Source organism: Rattus norvegicus, chromosome 1 (genome assembly GCF_021556685.1).
Source record: "Rattus norvegicus strain SHRSP/BbbUtx chromosome 1, alternate assembly SHRSP_T2T, whole genome shotgun sequence".
NCBI classification, from domain to species: domain Eukaryota; kingdom Metazoa; phylum Chordata; class Mammalia; order Rodentia; family Muridae; genus Rattus; species Rattus norvegicus.
This window is the reverse complement of record NC_141534.1, coordinates 52920415-52944349: the sequence shown is the minus strand read 5'-3', so window position 1 is coordinate 52944349 and position 23935 is coordinate 52920415.

The following is a 23935-nucleotide window of genomic DNA, read 5'->3' as shown; positions in this document are numbered from 1 at the left end:
GCTGGGGGGGCTTGAACCCACAGCAGGCCTTCCCAGTGGTACAACCTCAATCCTGCTGACTGACTCATGCTGTCCCTTCTTAGTAAGTGGTTGGAGCAAGCCATCGGGTAAACTTTCATGGGAACCTCGTCTAAAAGCCAGCTCTGGTCACCTTCTACATATTTGTCCTTAGACAGCCTAGGTGCTCATGGATAATCCTCCCGACCGGGCTATCTCATGAGGAGGTGGAAGAGCTAGGCTAGGGCTCAGTTCCTTTCAGGACATTTCTAGAAGCAGCCTTCTACAACCCCGAGATGCAGAACCAACCTAAGATGCTGCTACAGGCTTCTATGGTCGCGGTCAAGGGAGCAGTGAAGTGTGAATGTAGCTACAATGGACTCTTGGTCTCCCAAGGACAACTTCTGAACCTATGAACTTGTAACTAGCCAATCAGAGCCAGGCTGCTTCTGGACCAGCCAATCACAGCAGGTGCTACTCCCAGTTGCCACCCAGCCCAAAGGGAAGAAGAAGTTCTAGAAAAATAGAAAAGAGTTTCAATGATATCCAATTACTATTTAACGATTCTAATTATTACTTAATAATTCTTTCCAACGACCATTGTTACCAATAAACAAACAAACAAACAAATATATAACATATCTATTTCCAGGAGCAGCTGCAAAGAGCTGGGTCCTGTGGTCTTGAAGGGGGAAAGCCATGACTCTATCAAAAGCTGTATGACCTCCATCTACCGCCTGATTTGAAATGCAACTTGCACAGAAATTCCAGGCAAAGTCACTTGCAAAGACAAAAGCATCCTTCGTCCTTCGTCCTTCGTCCACAGATCTAATCTCTTCTGCAAAAACCCAAGATGCTCCAGCAGCTTAAATCAGACCGTGCACAATTAATGACCAGAAACCCCAATTTCATGTTAATTGACTTTAATTACATCTTTGCCTATGCTTTTCTACAGGGGCTGCTGCTTGCCAGGGTACTTGCAATTTAATATCTGAATTTTCTGCGTCATACTCATCCTCTTTGAAGTTGAATAATAAAACAAATACGCAGCACCCGAACAGTCCACCGCGGAGCAGAAGGGAAGCTGGGAAGAAAGAAAGGAAGAGTGGACCCAAAGACAGACCCTCTAAAGAGGGGCCCAAGGGGACTGTGATTTATTTCAGACCACCAGGGTGTTACTGAAATTTCTCAATGCAACGAAACAGAAAGCATTGGCCCAAACTTCCGGAGGTGACCGATGCAATACAATTGAACTGTCTAAAAGCAAGAAATGGTCCAGGGACTAAGCCACTACCTAAAGACTATACATGGACTGACCCTGGGCTCCAACCTCATAGGTAGCAATGAATAGCCTAGTAAGAGCACCAGTGGAAGGGGAAGCCCTTGGTCCTGCCAAGACTGAACCCCTCAGTGATCGTGACTGTTGGCGGGAGGGCAGTATGGGAGGAGGATGGGGAGGGGAACACCCATAGAGAAGGGGAGGGGGAAGGGAGGGGGATGTTGGCCTGGAAACCGAGAAGGGGAATAACAATTGAAATGTAAATAAGAAATACTCAAGCTAATAAAGATGAATAAATAAATAAATAAATAAATAAATAAATAAATAAATAGATAGATAGCAAGAAATGGGCTGTCAATGAAGCTTCCTCCCACCCCTTCTAGCAAACTGGAAATGCCCTGCCTCTAACAGAAATAAATACAACCCCTATTCCCGGTAGTCGGGGGAGCACTTTGCAAACACCCAGAATGAGAGGTGAGGGGAGAGAAGTGTTTCTGTCAGGTCTCAGTCAGGAGGAGCACAGGGTTGGGAAATTGTACTCTTTTCCTAGTGTCCCAAGACATTCCACAATAGACCACACAGTGGCTAGTTTGAGATTAACTTTGGATTGATAATGAGAAAAGTTACTAAAACAGACCTCAAGTGGACAAAAGATGCTGGCTCACCTGCTCCAGCATCCCTGCCTAGTCTCGTCCACACTTCCCTTTCTTTTCTTTTCTTTTTTTGTAAATTCACTAGTTTTGAAATTTTTACATTTGTATCTATTCCGAGATAGGGCCATGAAAAGCAACATCCGTTTTAAGTCTCTCCCGTAATCGAGAATGTTAACAGCCAATTTTCTCAAATGCTGACACCACTCAGCCTGTCTTTGGGACAAAAATACTCATCTCTGCTTCTAATCAAAGCCCTCACTCACGGTTTATATACATCCATTCTGTTTTATTGTATTTTCAAGAGTTCCGTAGCACTGGCCTCACCAGCTCTACGCGTTTTCCCCTGAGCACACGAGTAATGATTCTTAGAAGGTAACAGCTGTGGGCCGACAGAGCCAGTATATTTCTGTGGAAGCTGCAGTTGTTTGGAAGGTCAGCCATCAAATGGGACTCATTTTTCACTGGAGACAAAGGCGGTGTGAAGGTCTTTTCAATTTGTATGAAATCGGACTGCTTTTGTAGGGGCAAAACACAAGCCGAAACCCAAGTCTCCTAAAAAAAGAAACGTCGTAGAAGATTTATGTGTTTGAAGATCCATGAAATGTTGGTCAAGCCATTAAGGTTTTAATGAGACTTTGTAAAACAAATGATAAGTAGAAGTTGTGAATACTATTTGGGGGGCCGGGGAGGTAGGGGCAAAAGGATTCCTATTATTGTGGTGAAAGGAGAATTATTAAAATTAATATTAGGTCTGAAAAGTTGAAGATGGACATCCCAGAGAGTATGGGAGCCAGGAGGATGACTAGCTGATCAAGTGCGGGTGAAAAGCTGAACACTGGGTGTGAGCCCGCAATCCCAGACTCCCTAGACAGGCAGAGACAAGAGAATCCTAGAGTTTACTGCCAGCCAGCCTAGCCAATTAGGGAGCTCCAGGCTCAGTGATAGATGTTGTCTCAAAAATATAAACGCAGAGCAATCAAGGACGTTACCTGACCTCCACACACATGCACATCCATGTGCACCCACACACACATGTACACACACACAAGTGTATAAACAAAATGAAACATGCCGTTTTTTAATCAAGACATTTCATGGAATTTAACTTCTCCATTAACAGTATAAAGTCCCAAAGCGATGAGCTCACGATGCAGTCAATGGTTGGTTGTGGAGGCTCCTTCTTGTAAGAGGGGGTTCAGTTTGTTTGCCAGCCTCCGTCTCTCCTATGGTATATATGTATGTGTATGTATGTATGTGTGTGTGTATGTATGTATGTATGTATTTCCCAAGGTGCCAACAGTCACTACCTGGTGTGATTCAATTCAGAGCTTTCCCTGAGAGTTCAAACATCATGGCACATACATGTGCAGTAAAGTTGGTTTATGCAATCGGTCCTTTTGCCGTGATATTCTGGAGTTTCTATTTTAGCTGGTACAAAACTCTTTTTTACCCTCTGCATACACTGTGGTGTGATGTACTGGTCAAACTGAAGGGTTTCTTGGTGGTCCTTGTTAACCCTTTCCTTGCCCCCTTCTGCATCTGTCTGCCTTAGCCAACCACTGAGGTGTTGTGCCCTCAAGTCCAGAGTTTTACAGTAAAAGAATCCTAGAGAATTTTTGCCCAGTGCCTCACTCATGGTGTGCTGAGGGACTGTCTCCGCTGCGGGTCTCAACAGTTCACTACTCTGTGGTTGAGTGTTCTCTAATGTGATCATGACTGTTCATACATGGAAGGATGCATAAGGTGTTTTATGTTTAATAGTAACGCTGACACTGAACACATGTTCTGTGTGACAAATGCCTTTGAAAAGGTGGCTGGATGTAATGGCTGTAGTTTATCTTCTTAAGAAATTGCTCGTGCTTCGTAAACTATCATTTTTGCTTTCCCACCGGCAAGCATGGCATTGCGTCATTCTCCATATTGTCACCAAGACTGTGTATGATTATTCTTTTAAAAAATTTATTTCCGTGTGTGTATGTGTATATGTTGCATGTGTGTGTGTGTGTATCTGCATGTGTTTCTGTGGGTGTATTGTGTGCATGTGTGCATTTGTGTGTATGTGTCTATTAGTGTGTTTGTGTATGTGTGTGTCTGTAGGTGTATGTTTGTGTGTATTTGTATGTGTTTGTGTGAGTGTATGTGTGTATGTATGTATACATGTATGTATGTATGTGTGTATATGTGTGTATGTATGTATGTATGTATGTATGTGTGTATATGTGTGTAGGTATGTGTGTGAGCTGTTAACACATGTGGAAGCACATGCACTGTCATGAACTTACAGTGATCAGGGGACTACTTCAGGCACCCATCCCTGCCTTCTGATACAGGTTCTCTTGGTATCAGTGGGTATGCCATGCATTCCAGGCTGGCTGAGCTGTGAGCTTCTGGAGGATTCTCTTTTCTCTACCTTGCATTCACCACACAAGTGCTGGGATTGCAGACATGCAGCCCTTTGTCTGACTTTTACATGAGTTCTAGGGACCCAAACTTGGTCATGAGGTTTACACAGCAAGCACTTGTACCTGCTGAACCATGTTCCTGTCCTGTGATCACTCTTATAAACCTTTCGATAGTTGTGTACACACCTCATTGTGGTGACAGTGTTAGCCACTTAGTAAGCCATATATGGAGGGTCATGACATCTCGGTATGCATGGCGTGCTCTGTGCCAACCACAACATGCTGGTTGACAGTGATCTCCATATCTGCCATACATTTTTTGTCTACTTGTCCAATTAACTTTGAGAAATAACTATTGAGACTTGTTTTGCTATGATTGTGGCTTTAGAGATTTTCTTGTAGTTATTTTATTTTTCCAATGATGCATTTTGAGGCTTGAGTTTGAAGGCATAACCATTTATCATTTTAAGTCCTTCTGACAAGCTGTCCCCTTTGTGAACCTCTTTTGCTTAGCTTGGAATGCTGTTTGGGTTTGGTTTCAGTTGGGCTGGGTTGGAGTTCCTGACTCTGCAACACAGAGATCAAACCCAGGGCCATGTGCACACTAGGCAAGCCTGGTGCACAGTAGGCAAGGGCCAATCTCCGCCTTTGGTAGAGGTGATGGCCTATTAACATTTAATTTCTCAAGCTATGACCAAGAGAACTGGGTTCTATTGTCATCTCCCACTCATTTCCTATTGTCACATTTATCTACCTACCTATCTATCTATCTATCCATCATCTATCTATCTATCCATCTATCTCTTTCTATCTTTATCTCTATGGTGTTTTCTCTTTAAGCTAAAATTATTTTATTCCAAGGATTGTTTTAGGAGTTACAATAGTTATCTTTTTCTTTCTTTCTATTTTTTTAACCATCTACTCTCAAGTAACCTACTACTTCACAGAGAATGGAAAAAAACCCAAAACTCACAATTAGTACACGTCTAGTGCTTTGTCTTGGTTTTATGCCAGTTTTAAATATACGCTTTTATTTCTCATGTTGCAAATTCTGTGATATCCTCACTTAAATATTTTAATAAAACCCTTGTGTTCCTTATTTCTTCATGTGAACCCAGATTCACCTCAACATCATTCACTTACCAAGACAGATTTCTCCCACATTTTTTGTGGAGTGGGTCTCCTAAAGGTGTGTTTACCTAAAATTTTATCTGACTTTAAATATCCTTTTTTCATCTTCTTATATTTGTTCTAAGTTCTTTTTTTGTTTGTTTTCTTGGGATTAGGTCTCTTTGTAGCCCAGGCTAGCTTTGACATTTGCTGTCTGCAAGCTGTGCCTTTGTGAGTCCTGAGAAATACCAGGTAGTGTTTTCTAGAGAGCATAGTATTGTCCTCTCATTCATCGAAGCAATGGGAATTCTCGGCTGGGTGAAATGTCCGTTGTTATCTAAGCACCTGACATTGAAAGAGAGGTGAGAATAGGCAAGGGGGTTATAATAAATAATCATTTGCATAATGAACAAACGGAATGTATATCATTAGCCGATACAGCTGTACCAAATACAGTTTGGTTCATTAAATAGCTGTATGAGAGACCGAAAAAAGTCTATTAACCTTCCCCGATGCTAATGAACATCCAGAGAAGTAATTATTTTTGTGTTTAAACAGCAACAACACAAATTCAGCCAAGGCCCTCGTCAAATCTAAACATTATCCCACGGATGGTGCACAGTAAGAATGACCAACACCTACAAATCAGGCTTAAAGAGGCAGCTTAGAGACCCAGAACCTCAGAACCCCAGAGCAGTGGGCCTTTGTAGAAAGGTATGGATGCATGCTCCGAGCCAGCTGAAGCCTGGACATACACCCTCAGCCAGCGGAAACACACTTTACACAGCTGCTCTGCACCCCAAAAGCCAAGTGCACATCACATCGCTCTCAAGCAAGCCAATCTCACATCTCCCAGGAAAGAGAAACAAAGGACACCTTGAATAGTTACCTTCTGGCTGTGCTGTGTTTGTATGGTTGCATCTTCAAATATTCTCCTTCCTTACAATGGGGGCATCCCACTGTATAACGACAGCTGAACAGTGTGGATTCTGCATTCTGGGAATTGTTAAAGGAGGGATGGGTGAGAGTCCAGCTGTGCTTTCAACACTCTGAGGACTGTGTTGGGTCTGAAAACAGCTATGCTGATTAACTTAATGAAAACTTGAGAGAGGGACAGAGGGAGGGAAGGAAGGAGGGACAGAAAGGAGGGGAGAAAAAGGGAGGAGAAGAAAGGGAGTCTTCTTCTTCTCCTCCTCCTCTTCCTCTTCCTCCTCCTCCTCCTCTTCCTCTTCCTTCTCATCCGTTTCCTCCTCTTCTTTGCTCCTTGTACTCCTAAACCCCTGTTGCTTCCAGTTTTTCATGAATCATTTCTGGTTGCTCCTGATCCTAATAAATATTTTCTTACACAGATGGCAATAAGGTAAACACTCTGCCTTGCTGCCTGTCTCGCACAGTATTTCTTGCAGATCACTTCCTATCAGTATTTCCTTCTTCTTAACAGATGCTTATTTTTATTCCCTTCCATGATGCTTTATACTTTATTTAACTAGTTCTCTGCTTTCCCACTATGGACCTGGAGCCTCCTCCACTGTCATAAAAAGCACAATGATAAGCTGGTGCAGTGGCTAGAAGTCAGCTATGAGTTCACAGGATAGCGTGCATCTTCTCTCTCTCTCTCTCTCTCTCTCTCTCTCTCTCTCTCTCTCTCTCTCTCTCTCTCTCCCCCTCTCACTCTCTTCCCACCCCCCCCCAGAATTTTGCCCACTTATTCTTCATAAAAGTCGTTAAGATAAAAACTCCCCCAAATCGGTTAGTGCCTATCTAACTCTCCATGTCACTATAACAATTTCATGAGACAAGGTTTTGGTCATCAACAGACTTCAATAGAAAAGGTTATGCCATCTCAGATTTAATCTGAATATTTCTTCTTCGGAGAAAGGTCAAGTGTCTTTCCTTCAGAACCGTTTGAATGCTGTCTTCCCTGGACATATCATATCTCAGGCTCCTTTGCCAACAAACTGTGGATAGGTGGGAGACCTAGTTGCTTTTCTGTTGCTGTGACAAAAAGAAACAAGACTGTCAAAAGTAAATCAAGGAAGGAAAGGCATATTCTGTCTCACAACAAGGGAGTACAGTCCAGTGTGACAGAGAAGTTAGGGCACACAAGCTTGACAAAGAAGGTCACACAACATCCACACTCAGAAAGCAATGTAAGGAATGCATGTTCCTGTCTCACTTTTCCCTTTCTATTCAGTCCAGAATCCCAGCCTAGGGAATGGTGCCACTCACAGTGGGCAGGTCTTCCCACCACATTGAATCTACCCTAGATAATCCCTCATAAGGCTTGTTCCTTAGGCAATTCTACGTTCTGTCAAGTTGCCAATTAACACTGAGCATTACAATATCATTTATCAATGAATAGGAGCTCTTTATGAATTAAAATTTAAGTTATTTTCATGAGATCCCATGTTATATGTATACATTAGTACATAGATACACATTTCAACATACACATTTCATTATATAATTTATATAATATATATGTGGTAGTTCTCAGGACCAAACCCAAGATTTCACATATGCCTGGCACACATAGAAATTTTAAAAATCATCTTCTCTTCATTACTTTGGAATCTTTGTGAAGCCTCACGAAATGTGTAAATTGACTAAACAACCAAAATGACAATATTAAAGTTTTCATTTGTACAAAGCTTAGTTTGTGCCTTTGGATTGGACTTGGTTCTTGGTGCTGCACACGTGCAGCTCTTGTGAGAAATGCATTCATCCTTCTGAGGTCCTCTTACAAGTGAAGCCTTGTCCCTGTCGTTGGCTGGTTTTGTTGTTGGTTTTTATGTATGCCTGCTAATTTTGTACCCATTAACTTATCTCTACTTTTTCTGTTGACTTTCTGACCAACTGTATCAGTTCCGAAAGAATACATCTTCACTCCGTCCTCTTCTCTCCCTCCTTTGCCCTCTCCCTCCCTTCCCCTTCTCCTTGCTCAATACTTTTGTGCAGCCCCTCTGCAGCACTGCAAAGTCACAGTGGCCATAGGCTGACCTATGCATGCTTTTACTGGATAGGAACATAGCTGGCAGCTGCTTGCTGCCTTTGGGGATAGTAGCACTAAGTGGAATTGGTATTAACCCTGGATTCCTCCTTCACTGGATATAAACAAATACCTTTCTTCTCGTGATTTATTGGAGTTACAAGCTACCTCAGTCTTCCTAATTTGTTGTTGTTGTTGAGGGGGAGAGGTTTGAGGGTTTTGTTTTGTTTTGCTTTTCATTGGTTGGTGGGTGGGTGGGTTGTTTGGTTGGTTGGTTGGTTGGTTGGTAGGTGAGTGGGTTAGTTGGTTGTTTGGTTGGTGGGTGGGTTGTTTGGTTGGTGGGTGGGTTGGTGGGTGGATTACTTGGTTTGTTGTATGATGAGTGGGCGAGTTGGTTAGTTGGTGGGTGGGTGGGTGTATGAATAGGTGGATAAGTTGGTTGATGGGCTGGTTACATGGTTTGTTGGGCTTTTTTTTTAATGTTTGCTTTTGTTTTTGAGATACTCTTTCCATGTAGGCTTAGCCTGGAACTCACTATGAAAACAGAGCTGGCCTTTAACTCAGAGATCTATTTGTCTCTGTCTCTCAGGCACTGGAATTAAAGGCACACACTACTAGTCCCTTCTAATGTCAAACTATCTTTGAATTTCTAAAACTAATTCCATGCAGCACTTATTTCAGTGTTGTTATAAAGCTGCTGAGGTTTTTGTTAATATTTATATAAAAATGTTGCACCTGTGGTTTCCACCTGTGCACTGTCTGGTCAAAGTTGGCAGGACAATGTTGAATTCATGAAATTTAGAAACCATCCCTTTCCTTCTCTGCCCTCTGGATAGGCCAATAAAATTGGAACTGTGTGTTTGTTCCCTCAGCATCTGTAGCCTTGTGATGTCATTGGGCCTGGGGTTTTCCCAAAAAAGGTAGCTCTCAATGGCTTTCTGCACTTCACCCCTAATCCGATCTCATTATTTGGGGTCCATTTTTGGTAAATCTCTGTTCTAGCATCTCCAATCCTACACAGAGTGAAAAGTAGTGGCAGAATCTGGCTTCACATGTGCAGTTATCATCGCCTGATGCATCTGTCCTGCCCACTGGTTGTTCCCAGATGTGCCTCTTGGTTCTCACTTCTAAATCCCCAGGTGCCTCTCCTTCCTCGCCCCTCCTTCTTTCGTCATTCTTCTGTGTCTTGAGTCACATTCAGCATACTTTCTTTTCCCTCTACGCCTTCAGTGAGCACGCCCGCAGCTGTGACAACTTACCATGTCTAGAACCCTGTTCCATCCATTATCATCTCTATTCCCGAGGCCCTGTGCTTCTTCTCCTTTCTGTTCGTTAGAATCTCAAAGAAAACTAGTTTGTTAACATCATGATATTTTATTCTTCGTTTATAAGAGGTATGTATTGTTTTTACCTCCTACTGTGGCTCATTATAACCAAAGAATTTCCCAATGACTGGTACTTTTCAAAATTAGTGTGATTTTCTTGGCTGAGATAGATAGATAGATAGATAGATAGATAGATAGATAGATAGATAGATAGATGGATGGATGGATGGATGGATGGATGGATAGATAGATAGATAGATAGCTCATACATACTTATATACATTCATATATACATACCTGATAGATACATACATACATAGATTATACATACATAGGTAAGTGACAGATACAGATACACAGTTTTATAGATAGTTAATACATACATACATGATACATATATAGATGATACATATGTAGATGAGAGAAAGATAGAGATACAGATAGAAAATAGATAGACAGACAGACAGACAATAGCTAGATGATAACAGATATACTTAAGGAACACCATCAATTTGTCTTAATCATCTATGCCCTAGGAAATATGTGGATTTTTTTACTTGATGAAGCTGTGCTGCTTTAAGAGAGTGAATTCTTCCCCCTTGTCCGGTTGCTCCCGGACTCTCTGCCATGTTTGCATGTATCCTCCCTCCCTGCACTCCCCTGAGTACTGTAACTTTTTACCAACGCTCATGACTTCTTCACACACTGCTACTGAAGCACACACAGCCTCACCTTGTTTAACAATGTTGCTCCAAAATACAGCATAAAATCATGGCCTCTGGACCACATTTGTTTAAATTTATTTACCCTTTTATTTCTAACACTTAACTTTTCTTCATTTTTAGCCCTGTCTCTTAAATGTGGTCTTCCTTTAGTCACACTGAATGTTGCCTTGGATGGGTAAGTCAGAGACCATGCTGTAGTCCTCAAAGAATTGTGTTCTGTATTAAAGTCTGTATGTACATGTACTAGTGTGTATGTTTATATATGTGCATGAACATGTATATATGCTTGTGTGCATGTGTATGCATGTGTTTATGTATGTGCACATGTACAAGTGTGTGTGTATTTATGTGTGAATACATGTGTTTTTGTATGTATACATGTAGTCAGTATGGGATCTATGGTGTGTGTATATTTGTGCATATGTGGGCAAGTGTATATGTACATGTGTGTTTATGAACATGGATGAGTGTATATGTTGTGCATATGTGCATATGTATATGGGCATATATGTTCATGTACATGTCTGGCTATGTGTATGTGCATGCATATGTGTGTATGCATATGTACATGCACATGTGTTTTTGCATGTATGTGTACTTTCATGTATCTGATTCTTCATATCCTTACACAGTTTCTCAAAGCAGAGGAAGCAATGCCTTCTTTATTCTGATTTTACAAAGTCACCTTCACATCTGATGATGATCTCTAAGAAACAGCTGTCATGGTGCTGGTGCAGGCCTGCCAACCCAGCTACTGAAGAGACTGAAGCAAGAGGACCACTTGAGCCCACAAACTGGCCACTAGCCTGGGCAACTAACAAAGCCCTGTTTCCAACCCCTCAAGAACTTCTTTCTGATATAGATCACTATTCTTTCCTTTAACAAAACTCATTCTTAGAGACTATCACCACTCAGTATTGTATTCCCTGCCATGGGTAGTAATTGGCTAGATGCAGGAGACTGGATGCATTGACCTTGAGGGCTATGGAACTAAAAACAATGTGATAGTTGCACCCTGGCACCTCAGATGGGATTAAATCATCACTGACAGGGTCGATGTTTGCCATATGAGTAGGGGGGGCCTGTGTTCTATCCCTGGCATCCACCTAGAAGAACAGATCTTAATGGTGGTCATAGATAACCCTGGTACTAGGGAAGCAGGATTCTGGAGCTTGCTGGCCAGTCTAACCAACTGCTGAGCTCCAGGGTCAGTGGGAAACACTTTCTCAGAATCATAGTAAGCTGGTAGAAAAGTGGCTGAGAAACCAACCAATGCCATGCTCCAGCCTCCACACTCATGTGCACGTGCACACACACACACACACACACACACACACACACACGAGAGGGGTGGGTCAGAGAGGCAGAGGCAGAAACAGAGACAAAGACAAAGAGACTCTGGAATTGAATTGGCATCCTAAGCCATTCCTTATGGAAGTCAACAGCTGATATGTCCACATACAACCAAATTCTGCCACGGAGCCAACAATTTGCTCTGGTTGGAAATCTAAGCCGTGGCAACAGCTGTTCTGCCCCTCGCCTTAGTGTGGAGTCTTTTCTCACAAATGGCCCTCACAGCTGGGGTGTGGAACAATCTATTCTTTCAAGGCAGTTGTTCCCCCAAAGTATTTGTTCTGTCTGCCCAGCATTTTCCAGAGCACTAGACCAGGATGGCTGGAGTCACTGTGCTGTTAGAGACAGAGCACCAGGCAGCTGTTGGCCCAGGACCTGCATGAGTCTCAGCCCAAAGGATATCAGCTTTCTTGCAGCTGTTCGTACCCAAAACCCCACAGGCCCTCAGTGTAATTCCCATATGCATGCTATAAAAATGTGTGTGTGTGTGTGTGTGTGTGTGTGTGTGTGTGAGAGAGAGAGAGAGAGAGAGAGAGAGAGAGAGAGAGAGAGAGACCCACACCGGGCTATCTGCCTCCCTGTAGCTCTGAGAACAGGGAGCCAGAGTCTGAACTGACTTTGCAAAGCTGATTCCTCATCAAAGCAGAAAGTTTAAATTCAACAGGAAAACATTGTGCTAGCCCAAATTGGTGTTTCTCTTAGGTTCTAAAAAAGTTCAGCAAGTGTCAGGTTTTCTTCTACCTCAGTATCCACACAGCTACTGCATACACTGTAAATGATAAATACTCCTCTTTGAAAAGCAAAGGAAGAGGGTGTTCGGTTCTGTGGACGGGAAAGAGCAATATATAGGATGTTATACTAGCGTCTGGGATCAACTGCTATTTCAGCACAAAGGGAGAGAAGATCTTGTTTGGTTGAGGACTGGTAATTATAGGTGACCTTCAAACGGGGGAATGGTCTGATAGTTACTAAGAGGACTGCATCTCTCCTGAAGAACATGCCGGCTCAGCAAAATGAGAACCTTGAGGAAACCTCTGAGCTGGTAACACTGAGTCAAGTTTAATTTCACAAGAACCATGTAGTGATGTAAATTGATGTTGTTTCTCTAGAGAAATTCTGGAGGTTTTTTTCTTCAGAGTCTTAAAAGATATTATGTTTCAACTATTGCCACTGGCTCTCTAAAGGTCTCTAATGGTTACATTGTTAACAATAGGACCGCCAAAAAGTAACATTTTGTAACAGCCTAGACAGGAGGTCATGGAAGAGAACTCTTTCAAATTGTGATAAGGATGCCCAAAGTATAGCTCTCCAAAATTGATGGCTTCTGATGGGTGTGGGTGGAGAAGAACTCAATTTTCTTTAAGGGCCTGGCCACTGGGAGTTTGACCATGCTTCTTCAGTAAATATGAGTAACACAAATTGGATGACCTCTCTGTCTCCTTCTCCTTCTCCTTCTCCTTCTCCTCCTTCTTCTCCTTCTCCTTCTTCTTCTCCCTCTTCTTCTCATCTTCCTCCTTTCTCTTCCTCCTCTTCCCCCCTTCCCCCTCTTCCCCCTCTTCCCCTTCCCCTTCCCTCTCCCCTTTCCTCCTCCTTCTCTTCCTCCTCCTCCCCCTCCTCCTTCTTGTTCTTCTTCTGGTGAAGGAAGTCACAAGGGTGGGGAACAGACCAGGGAGGACTGGAAAGTGAGAATGATAGGGGAAGATGATGTGAAATTCCCAACTAATCAATAAAAAAAATTATGTTGGAAAAAGAATTAAAAAAAAAAAAAAAGGATTCCCTAGGCGCTGAGACATTAAGGCACTCCCATGTCCTGAAAAGCAAAAGAAAGCCAATCACAACATGTCAAAAAGAGGGGACAAGAGGGTCTAGAGTCTGGAGGAGCTTCTAAAGCCATCCGTGGTGATAAGGAGAAAAGCGTTCATACTGCAGAGGTAGGACCTTAGTCCGAGAATGAATAAGTGCTCCCAGGCCAGTGGTTGCTATGCAAGATTCTCTTCTCACTTCAACTGAACTGGAAACACTGTTGCTACCACATGTTCTAGCTCAAACCCCCATGCTGTGGACAGGAGACAGGAGATGGGGGAAGAGTGCCCACCGGGAACTGAGGGACAGGATGAACTGAGTAGTCACCACGACTCCAAAGGGTCCACACGTGTGTCTCCATTCAACAGATGACAAACCGAAATGAACCTGCCCCAGGTTCATCTGGGGGTCACAGCAGAACCAAGTGGAAGGCTGAAGGCTGACCAAGTCTGTGCTTCTCCCACTGACAACCCAATTCCCACACAAATCTGAAGCTGTGACAATGGTGACACCTGCAAGTGACATCAGTAAGCATTCCAATGAGGACCGATAGAGGCAGGTGGACCAGTGAGCAAAGGCAGGCACAGCAGGAACTTTGGGTGGATTCACACATCCCACCTTCCACGGCCAACTTCCCTGAGAGGATTCTCTGCTTCTCCCACGTGGGATGACTCCACCCAGTTCCTGAGTGAGCAACAGAGGAATGAGCCTAGTAGTCCCTCCCTCAAACAACCAACCTGCGTTTTCCTATCCTAACAGCATCCCCCATCATAGCATCACCAGGGCATAAACATGCTGTACCTTCCACATTTAAATGTTTTTGTTTTCTTTTGAGTGTGCCCACTGTTTTCTTGGTTTGTATTGGTGACTTGTTGGGTGTTTCATGTTTCCTCTTCAGTGTATTCAGGCCTTACCACGAGTCAAAATTCAATCATGCAATTAGAATGTCCCTAACGGGGTTGGGGATTTAGCTCAGTGGTAGAGCGCTTGCCTAGGAAGCGCAAGGCCCTGGGTTCGGTCCCCAGCTCTGAAAAAAAGAACCAAACAAAACAAAACAATACAGAATGTCCCTAACACTGAGCTATGTGGACTGATTTATAAAAGCAATGGACATTTTCAAATCACAGGGAAAAAACTGCATTTAATTTCCTGTTGAAACAAAATAATCAAAGCCAGTATTTCTCAGGAGAGAGAATGGATGATGTTAGGTGGTAAATTGGCAAACTGGTGATAGAAAGATAAGACAAGAATATAGATAGATGATAGGTAGATGATAGATAATGTAGGTATAAATGAGAGATAAATAGATGATAAATATGTAGATATAAATGAAAGATGGATAAACAAAAAGATAACAGGTTATAGGTCGATTGATAGATAATAGATAAACTGCTGATAAATGGATGATCACTAAAGATAGATGATTGATAAATAATGGATGCTAGATGATAAATAGAAAGATAGACAAATGATAGATTAGACTTGACACTAACAGTTACATGTAGACAAACTACAATCATTAAGCACTGGCTTGTCTGGACCCGGTGGTGTCTGGATTTTGTGTCATGTCTACCATACCCCAAATGACCCAATTTCACAGAAAGCTAAGACTGTGGGACATAAAGAGACCGCCATGCTCCCAGAGATCAGTAGGACAGAGGGGACCTGGAGTCTGTCTCCTTGGTAATGTCAATCCTGGGCTGTAGTAAACTGTAGTAAAGTCTCTCTCTCTCTCTCTCTCTCTCTCTCTCTCTCTCTCTCTCTCTCTCTCTCTCTCTGTCTGTCTCTTTGTCTCTGTATGTCTGTCTGTCTCTGTCTCTCTGTCTTTCTCTCCCTCCGCCCTTCTCCATCCCCTGCCCCTCACCCTCCATTAATTTTCCAGCCCTCGTGCTTCAGTTCCTGCTTACTCTGAATTCCTCTTTCTATCCAAAGTTATTTTAGTCTTCTCTATAATTTTCTTCCTCAGCCACAAAGCTAACTTTAAAGTGTTGAATCTGCCAGCCCCATTCAGTAATTAATTGCCTCCTGGAAGCTGGACACCAGCCACTATCCTCAGAGTGGGCATCCAGGTTACAATGGGGAGGAGCAGAGTGGGGACCAAGCCCGAACTGACAGACAATGAAATTCCAAAAGTGTCTCAGACAGCATGGTTTTCTGGTTCTCCCTTCATGCACAATGCACCCAGCCCCTTGCCCAACATCATTCTGTCTCTGACCTCATGACTTCACTACCATTCTCCATATCTTGGATTCCTACAGCACTTAGGAGCTCACGGCCATATCTAAGCTGAGACCTACAGACCACACACATCCCAGACTAGTCAAGACTATGGCCACTAATGTATTGCAATGTCAAGTGGTTGGACACCTCCAGAGGGAACCCTGGGGTTCATTTCATAGGAGTCTTGGGGTCCGTCCCCATGTTTTATGCATTTCTCTCAGTATTTAAAGTTGTCTTCATTATTATCTGTGTCCGATCTCCCTGAGTGCTCCTGCTTGGCCTGTACCAGGCTTAACTCCATGCCTAGTTTAATTTCCATCCTGTCCCTTGGTGCACAGCTGTAGCATCTGGACCCAGGGACAGCTGAACATTTCACTAGTGACATGACATTATTAGTAACATAGTAGATAAAGGCCATTGCTAAAATGGGTCTCAGAAAAGCATCTATACCCCGGGTACAAACCTTGTCGGATGCTATGCCGAGTGCTTCTGCTCTGTCTACATTTCAGGATGGGGGGATGGACAGCATCTACTCCCTAACCTGAAAGTTGGTAAAAGACATCTTAGTCCCAAGAGCAGTCTCCACATTAGGCACAGAGTGACAGAGACATGTGAGGCTCAGGAAGTGACCCAGCCCTTCCACCTAAAAGGGCCAGACCATAGAGATCACTGCAAGTAGGGCCACCTAGGCCCTGTCATAACAACTTGACTGTTGTCAGGACGAGGCCGTCACAGACATGGCAGCGAAATGAGCACATGGTGATAGAGAAACAGGCCAGCAGCCAGAGGTAGCCTAGCTCGGAATTCACATCATTATCAGTGGAGTCACAACTCAGGCATAGAGCCACAGCTACACACAAGCAGTCCCACGGGCCTGGAGCCCACTCACCTCACATGTGATGGAGCCCCAGCCTGGAGGATAAGGCTCGGCTGAGGTTATCAGAGATGAGCTTTTAAAAAGAATCCCAGGGTTAGGGGTTCTGGCCAAATGTGAGGTCTATCTTACCTGAGGTCCTGAGATTGATTTCCAGCATGGGAGGGAGGGAGAGATGGAGGGAAGGAGAGAAGGGAGAGAGGATGGGGGAAGGAAGAGAGGGAGGAAAGGACAGAGGGAGAGGAATAACCATTCAGTAAAGACTGCATCACAGAGGAAGTAGAGACCTTGGATAGAGAGCTAATCAGGGTGTGGCCTCACAAAAGGGTGGGATTTATAACGAGAAGAAGATGTGGAGATAAAGAACCCAGGAGCCGAGGCTGGAGGCAACTGTGCTGGAGACAGCAATGCCTGTGCTGGGCTCTCATAATCCCACTTCTGCCTGCCTATGCTCGCATCCTCACTTAAAAGCCTCCGAGCTTCTCTCAGCACACTAGCCGAGCTCTGCACTTTGGACGCAGCACTCTCCTTCTCTCCATGACATCCCCAGGAAGTGCCCTGCACAGAGCTCTAATTATGCCATAGACAAGGAACCGGAGAACCAAGGAGTCAATAGTTTGTTGTTGTGGTTTGCCCTGGAGTTATCTGTATTTTGATGCTAATTCCACTGCCCCAAGGACAGCAGACTAGTCAGTACTCAGAACTCAGGTGACTTCACCAGAACCTCCCCATTGAATTTGTAAAGTACAGGTGAGGGGCAGGTACAGGATAGAAAGAGGCCTGTCATTGGAGGAGAAGGAAGGATGGGCGGGAGAGAAGTTTGAAGGAAGAGGAGGAGACTAGACAGAAAGGAGAGACAGGAGATAGGAGAAGGAGAGAAGCTGTGGCAGGACAATATGGAAGGTGACGTTAAGATTCTGCTCTGTGTATTTACAGGTTGTTATCAATGTTCCTAAGGGATGGATGGTACCGGGCTTTGTATGTTTAAGTGGGCAATTATATCTTATCAATTGGATCTAAGATTATTGTGTGTGTGTTCTTTTATGTGACGGTTTGAGTGTAGGAAAGTGTGCGGCAGCAAGAGACAATGGGCCGCCATGGGGTTGGGATGTGTTTCCGCCAAGATATCTAGCAGATATCTTGGGGCACCACCGTGCTGGACCTATCGGGGTAAAAGACAACATACCTTTTTTATTTGTATATTTTGATAACAACAGTTTGTGACAGTCATGTGACTGGAAACTCGCAAAGGTCGCTCGCTGGATCCAATCCACAGCACTATCAGTCAAATCCCCGACTCCTAACTGTCACTTCTTTATCTGCAACATGAATGCTGAGCAGAGCAGCTCACGTCCGAGCCTTTGTCAGAATCTGGGCTCATCATGGGCAGCTTCCTGGTACCACAAATAGCTGATGACTAGAAAGGAGGCCAGCAACCTTCCCCTTTGCGAAGCCCCTGCTGCAGGGTGAAGGGTTAACGGGTCCATCCACTGTGCCCAGAATTGAAACATTTAGCGATCAGCTGGGCGAACCCCAGCCCTGCACCTTCAGTGGACGTCCATGGCACTGTCATCTCAGGCTTTTACATTCAGTTTCATGAACTTTTCAAAAAGTATTTTTACTTTTTTTTCCACAAGGAAGCTGTAAAAGAAGCTGGCTGGAGGGCGCATGGGTCTCGGTCTGGAGTTGCCTTTCTTCTTGAAAACAGCCCTGCTACAAAACAATCCTGGGCACAGGCACTCACAAAGGCTGAGATCTGCACAAATGCCAGGGATAAAATCCAACTTCAAATAAAAATTACAGAAAGGCAATCCATTCCCTAAAATCCACAGATCCCTCAGTCATGCAAAGCCACCACAAGGCCATTGTTTTTCCAGGCCACCATAGGCAGTTATGGATAGACAGGGCAGGGAGCAAACAGAAGCAGTTTCTTCTGCCCTGAGGAAAATTGTCAGAGGTGTCGCTACATTTCCGGGATGAACAAGTATCTTTCCCTCTCATCCTGGATGTGGGTGGTTGAGCCCAGTCCTCTTAGGTGTCCCCAAGTCCAAGGCGATTAGGGATTTGATTATCAGAGCTCAGAAGACAGTCTAAGAGCAAACATAGAGAGACACTTCCACACAGCCTCAGCTTCAGTGCTTGACAGTGTGTTCCTAAAGGTGCCATATTGATGAGCAGGGAAGGAACTCCACAGTGATGCTCTGGGTAAGATGTGTGGGAAATGCAAAACCAATCCCCAGAGAGACTACACTCAGTCACTAGTGTGCTCACGAAGCCATCGTACTGAGGCTATCCTCTGTCAGGTTCTAAGCTTAAACTACCTCTGTAGAGGGGAGTTCCTCAAAATGGCTCAAATCTATCAACTATCAAATCTATCATCAAATCAAACCATCTGCAGTCTTAGTCATAAAAACTATTTTCAAAAAAAAAGTTTAGATTCTTGACTTGAAACACCGAGCCATGGAATGCACACCAATTGAAGGTGTTTCGCTTAGTTTCGGGGTATTTTATGCTGAATTATCAGAGAAAGACACTGAGAAAATTGAGACAAAATATTCTGAAGACCCTGAAGCATCATCGGGATTTATTGCTTTATCGAGCATTGTGGAACTGACCTTGAAATGAGGCATAGACACAATGGTTTAGTGCCAACACCAAGGACAGTGCCTGGCTATAGTCGTGGATCTTTTCTCCTCACTGACAAAGGCAACTTAAGGAACAAAGAGTTGGAAGGGTTCCTTGGTTCACAGTTTGAGGGCACAGGCCGTCATGGCTGGAAGGCATCTAGGAGCGCGAGGTAGATGGTCACAGTGAGTCCACACTGGGGAAGGAAAGCCAAGAATGTTCCCCTTTGACTCAGTGACGAGCACTAGCCTATCGACCAACCATGGTTAGGTTGTCCCACCTCAGCCTAATCCAGAAACATCCACTCCAAGATCTGACTGGAAGGAAGTTTAGATTCTGTCAAGTTGACAGTTATATTAGCCATCACGCTAGCCCTAATTGCAGTTGGATAAATATGTACATGACAGGAAAGGGAGGAAGAAAGGGGAAGAAAGGAAGGAAGAGTGGAATGTGTCACACCATTCAGCCTGAGACTTTTGTATACACAAGCAGCCATGTGCTAATGATTACCCATAGTCTAAATGACACAGGAAGGACCCAATTTTTCTATCACCGTTTCCTAAGAAAACCAGACAGGCATATATAAAAGGAGTGCTCGTGCTCAAACTTAGTAACATCTCAGAGGCAGACTCTGGCTTGCCTTCCCCAAAGGCAGCAAAAATAGCACTGTGCTCAGAAGCCTGCTGCCTTCCCTATCCACCCCTTGCCTGCACCCCAGGTCCCAAAGCAGAACCGAGACATTGTGATCTGGTTCTGCCTGGCAAGAACAGAACACCACCGAACAAAAGCTTCAATAAAAGTCCACTTTAACTTTCCAAAACGGAAGACTGAGGGTCTTATTTTTAATTTATCCTTCCACTGTGGAAATTATCAAACACATCCGACAGTAAACAGAACAGCAGTGGAAACTACCATGCACTCATTGCCCAATCTGGTTCTTCTAGAACCATCTATGTCCTACAGAAACATTCTAGTGAGACAGAGAAAGGAGAGTCACCTCTCCGTGGGGCACTAGGCAGGTGGTAAGCACCAATCACTGTTTAGGGGGTAAGGAGAGATGGATCCATGGTTAAAACCATGCTGCTGTTGCAGGGGTCTAGAGTTCAGTTCGAAGCACTCATATCACCTGTATCAACAGTCCCACCTTCTCCTGAATGATCTGTCTCCTTCCAACAATGTGGGCTAAGCTGCCAATGAGGAGAAAGAAGCCACGGAGACAGCGGAGTGACAGCAATGGCAGAGAAAGCAGAGAGGCATCTGATGAGAAGTAGGCTGAGCTGTGGAAGCTTCAAGGCAGCCAGCTGCATGACAGCTGGAGAAGCAACTGGACAACTTTAGAGTAGCTAAGGCAAATAGAAGAAGGGCCATTATCCTAGTTAGGGTTACTATGGCTGTGGTGAAACACCATGACCAAAAGCAAGGTGGGGAGGAAAGGGTTGATTCGGCTTCCACTTCCATTTCACTGTTCATCATTGAAGAAAGCCAGAATAGGAACTCAAACAGGGCAGCAACCTAGAGGCAGGAGCTGATGTGGAGGCCATGGAGGGGTACTGTTTATTGGCTTGCTCCTCATAGCTTGTTTACACTGCTTCTTATAGAACCCATGTCACCAGCCCACAGATGGCACCACCCACAATGGGCTGGGCCCTCCCCCATCAATCACTAATTACAAAAATGCTCTTAAGCAGTGGTTTTTAACCTTCCTAATACTGTGACCCTTTAATACAGTTCTTCGTGTTGTGGTGACTACAACCATAAAGTTAATTCATTTCTACCTTATAATTGTAATGTTGCTACTGTTATGAATCACATGTAACTATCTAATATGCAGGAGATCCGACATATGATCCCATGAAAGGATTGCTCAACCCCTAAAGGATTGCACCCACAGATTGAGGACTACTACTCAAAGGTAGCAGTCTTATGGGTGCATTCTCAAAGTTCCCTTGTTTCAAATGACTACAGCTTGTGTCAAGTTGACATCAAACTATCCAGGGCAACCACAGAGATAAAAAGATGACAGCAAGAGAGGGCAGAGAGCTGAGGGTGAAGACAGGTAAATGTAGAAAGAATCTTGTGTACTGTATGGAAACATCACCTGTCAATAAAAGACTGATTGTCCAATGAGATGCGGCAGAAAAAAAGGAGGTAGGAATTCTGGTAGGGAGAGAGGAACTCTGGGGTAGATTCACACAGGGAGACGATTCACTTCAAATTCTGAGAAGGCAGTCAATGAAACTAAGAAGTTGTGACCAGCCATGGGACACTCATAGAATAGAATAAATAGGTTGATTAAATTACAACCTAGTTGGGGAACAAGCCCAAGCTTATGGCCTAGGCATTTATTCATACATAATTAAGTCTCAGAGTCATTATTTCAGGAACAGGGCATCAGGTGGAAAAGCCTGCAGTTACAGGTAAAAGTATATAAAGATCAAGAAAAATGAAGTGGCAGGCCCTGGTCACTGGAAAACTCTAGTTGTCAAGCCCTTAGGGTCAAAAGTAGTAACGCTGGCTCATGTCAATGGTTAAGGAGACACAACTTTAAACCTGCACAAGAACTGAAACACTGGTGGCAGTCAGGGCTGAGGCATCCTGACACCTAGGGCTGCCCTGAAGCTGTGATTCAGCCATACCAAATGTTCAGGAATCCCCACTTCCTGTCTCCACAAACCCTAACATTTGTAAGTTCAATGGTCCTGACATCCAAGATCCACAGAAGGACTGTGACACAAGCGGGTGCCCCTGCTGCTGCTCCTACCGTCCTGCTGCTGCCTCTAACCACTGCCCAGCACTGAGGGACACAGACGCTGCCACAGACCACCCATAAGAGCTTCTCCTTCCTGTCCACGATGTCTACCCATATACTGCAACTCGGCTCCTGCGGGATGATTGGTAACATGCTCGTCTTAGATTAATATACTCCAAACAAGGTCAAAACTATGACACGGGGGAGAAAGGAGTGTGAGATGTATTAAAACTGACACTATAATATTTCTCATGCCACCCTTACCCAGGGTGCTTTAAAGGCTGCCTTGCTAACTTTGGTTAGAAGTAAAGAGATAACACATTTATAAGGTCTTCTCAGTCAGAATGACTTCGGTCAGAGGGTTCCATTTCCTGATTCATCAGTGGACTCATGAATTCTGTGGTATGTATCACCTCTCATTCAAACCTTAGAGCAGCGGTTCTCAATCTGTGGATCAAGATCTCTTTGGGGACAGGATGGCCGTTTCACAGGGGATACCTAAGACCATTGGAAAACACAGAAATTTACATGACAGTCCATAAGAGCAAAAATACAGTGTTGAAATAGCAGTGAAGACAATTTTATGGTTGGGGTCAGCACACGGTGAGGAGCTGTGTTAAGGGTTGCAGCATTGGGAAAGTTGAGAACCACTGCTCCTGAGGCAGTGCAGTACTTTAGAACTTTCCTTCTAGAGAAAATTGTGACTGGGGGAGAGTTTCTTCTACCTTCTCATTAACCTATGTGTCGCCAAGGACCACTTAGCACATGCCAGTGAGATGTGTCTAATACTATCCCGAGCTACCAGTAGCCCCGAGGCATGGCGGATGGTGGCCTGTCAACCCAATCTCCATAGGTTCTGCCTTGTGAGCAATGTGCAAGGAGCGTCATTCCAATTTTATGAAGACCATTTCCTGGAAAAGAATTGAAGGAAAAAAAATAATGGAGTGTAAGAGAATTCAAATCCAGAAATCCAGTTATTAGTAAGGACCCAATGTGAAAACCCAACAGCACATACTTAGTTACCCAACATCTTCCTTCAAAGATGTTGTGCTTAAGAGTTGAAGCAGTGGATGAATAAAGACTTGGCTGAAGCTTCTATGCGTGCCATAGGCACTACTGGATCAAAATGAAAACTGATGCCCAGTGGAACCAAGTCTAGAAGCTCAAGAGGCCAGAGAGTGTAAACACCGCTTGGCCTTTGCATAACCATTTAAGACCATTTTCAAAGCTACAGTTTAGAGCTCTGGGGCTCGGGCATGTTAACGACCCCATACTGTGAACTCCTGGGAATAAACTCTGTTCACTATACATCACCGAGTGCTAATATCTCATTAGCACTCAGATGCATTGAGGAGGCAGAAAAGTGGATGTGTGCAAATAAATAAGCTTAAGATCCATTTTAGATTTGGAAATTTACTATCAATGGAGAGATCGTCAAAGCTGAAACCTGGGCATTCCTGAAACCAACTATGGGTGGGAATTGCACCTGTCCAAAGGGTATCAAGGTGGGTGTTTCCACTAGCACACATTTCCAGCTGCACACATGTGGATCTGAAGTTAACCCCCAAATTCTCCCCGAAGTCACACATTTTTCTCATGGGCAAGTCAGACACTCTATTTTGATCTTTTGGCCCAGTGCCCCAAACACGTGCTCCTTCTTTGTCATTTGAAACGTCACGGTTGCTATTGTCAGGGGGGATGAAGAACAGAAAGACAGCCCATCGAGGCTTTGTTCTTTGCCCTTCCATTCAAACAGGGGAGGAAAATATGAATGAAGGGAAGAGGTGGGTCTGTATTCTTCTGGGAGGATAATAAATGTGCTTTGTATCCG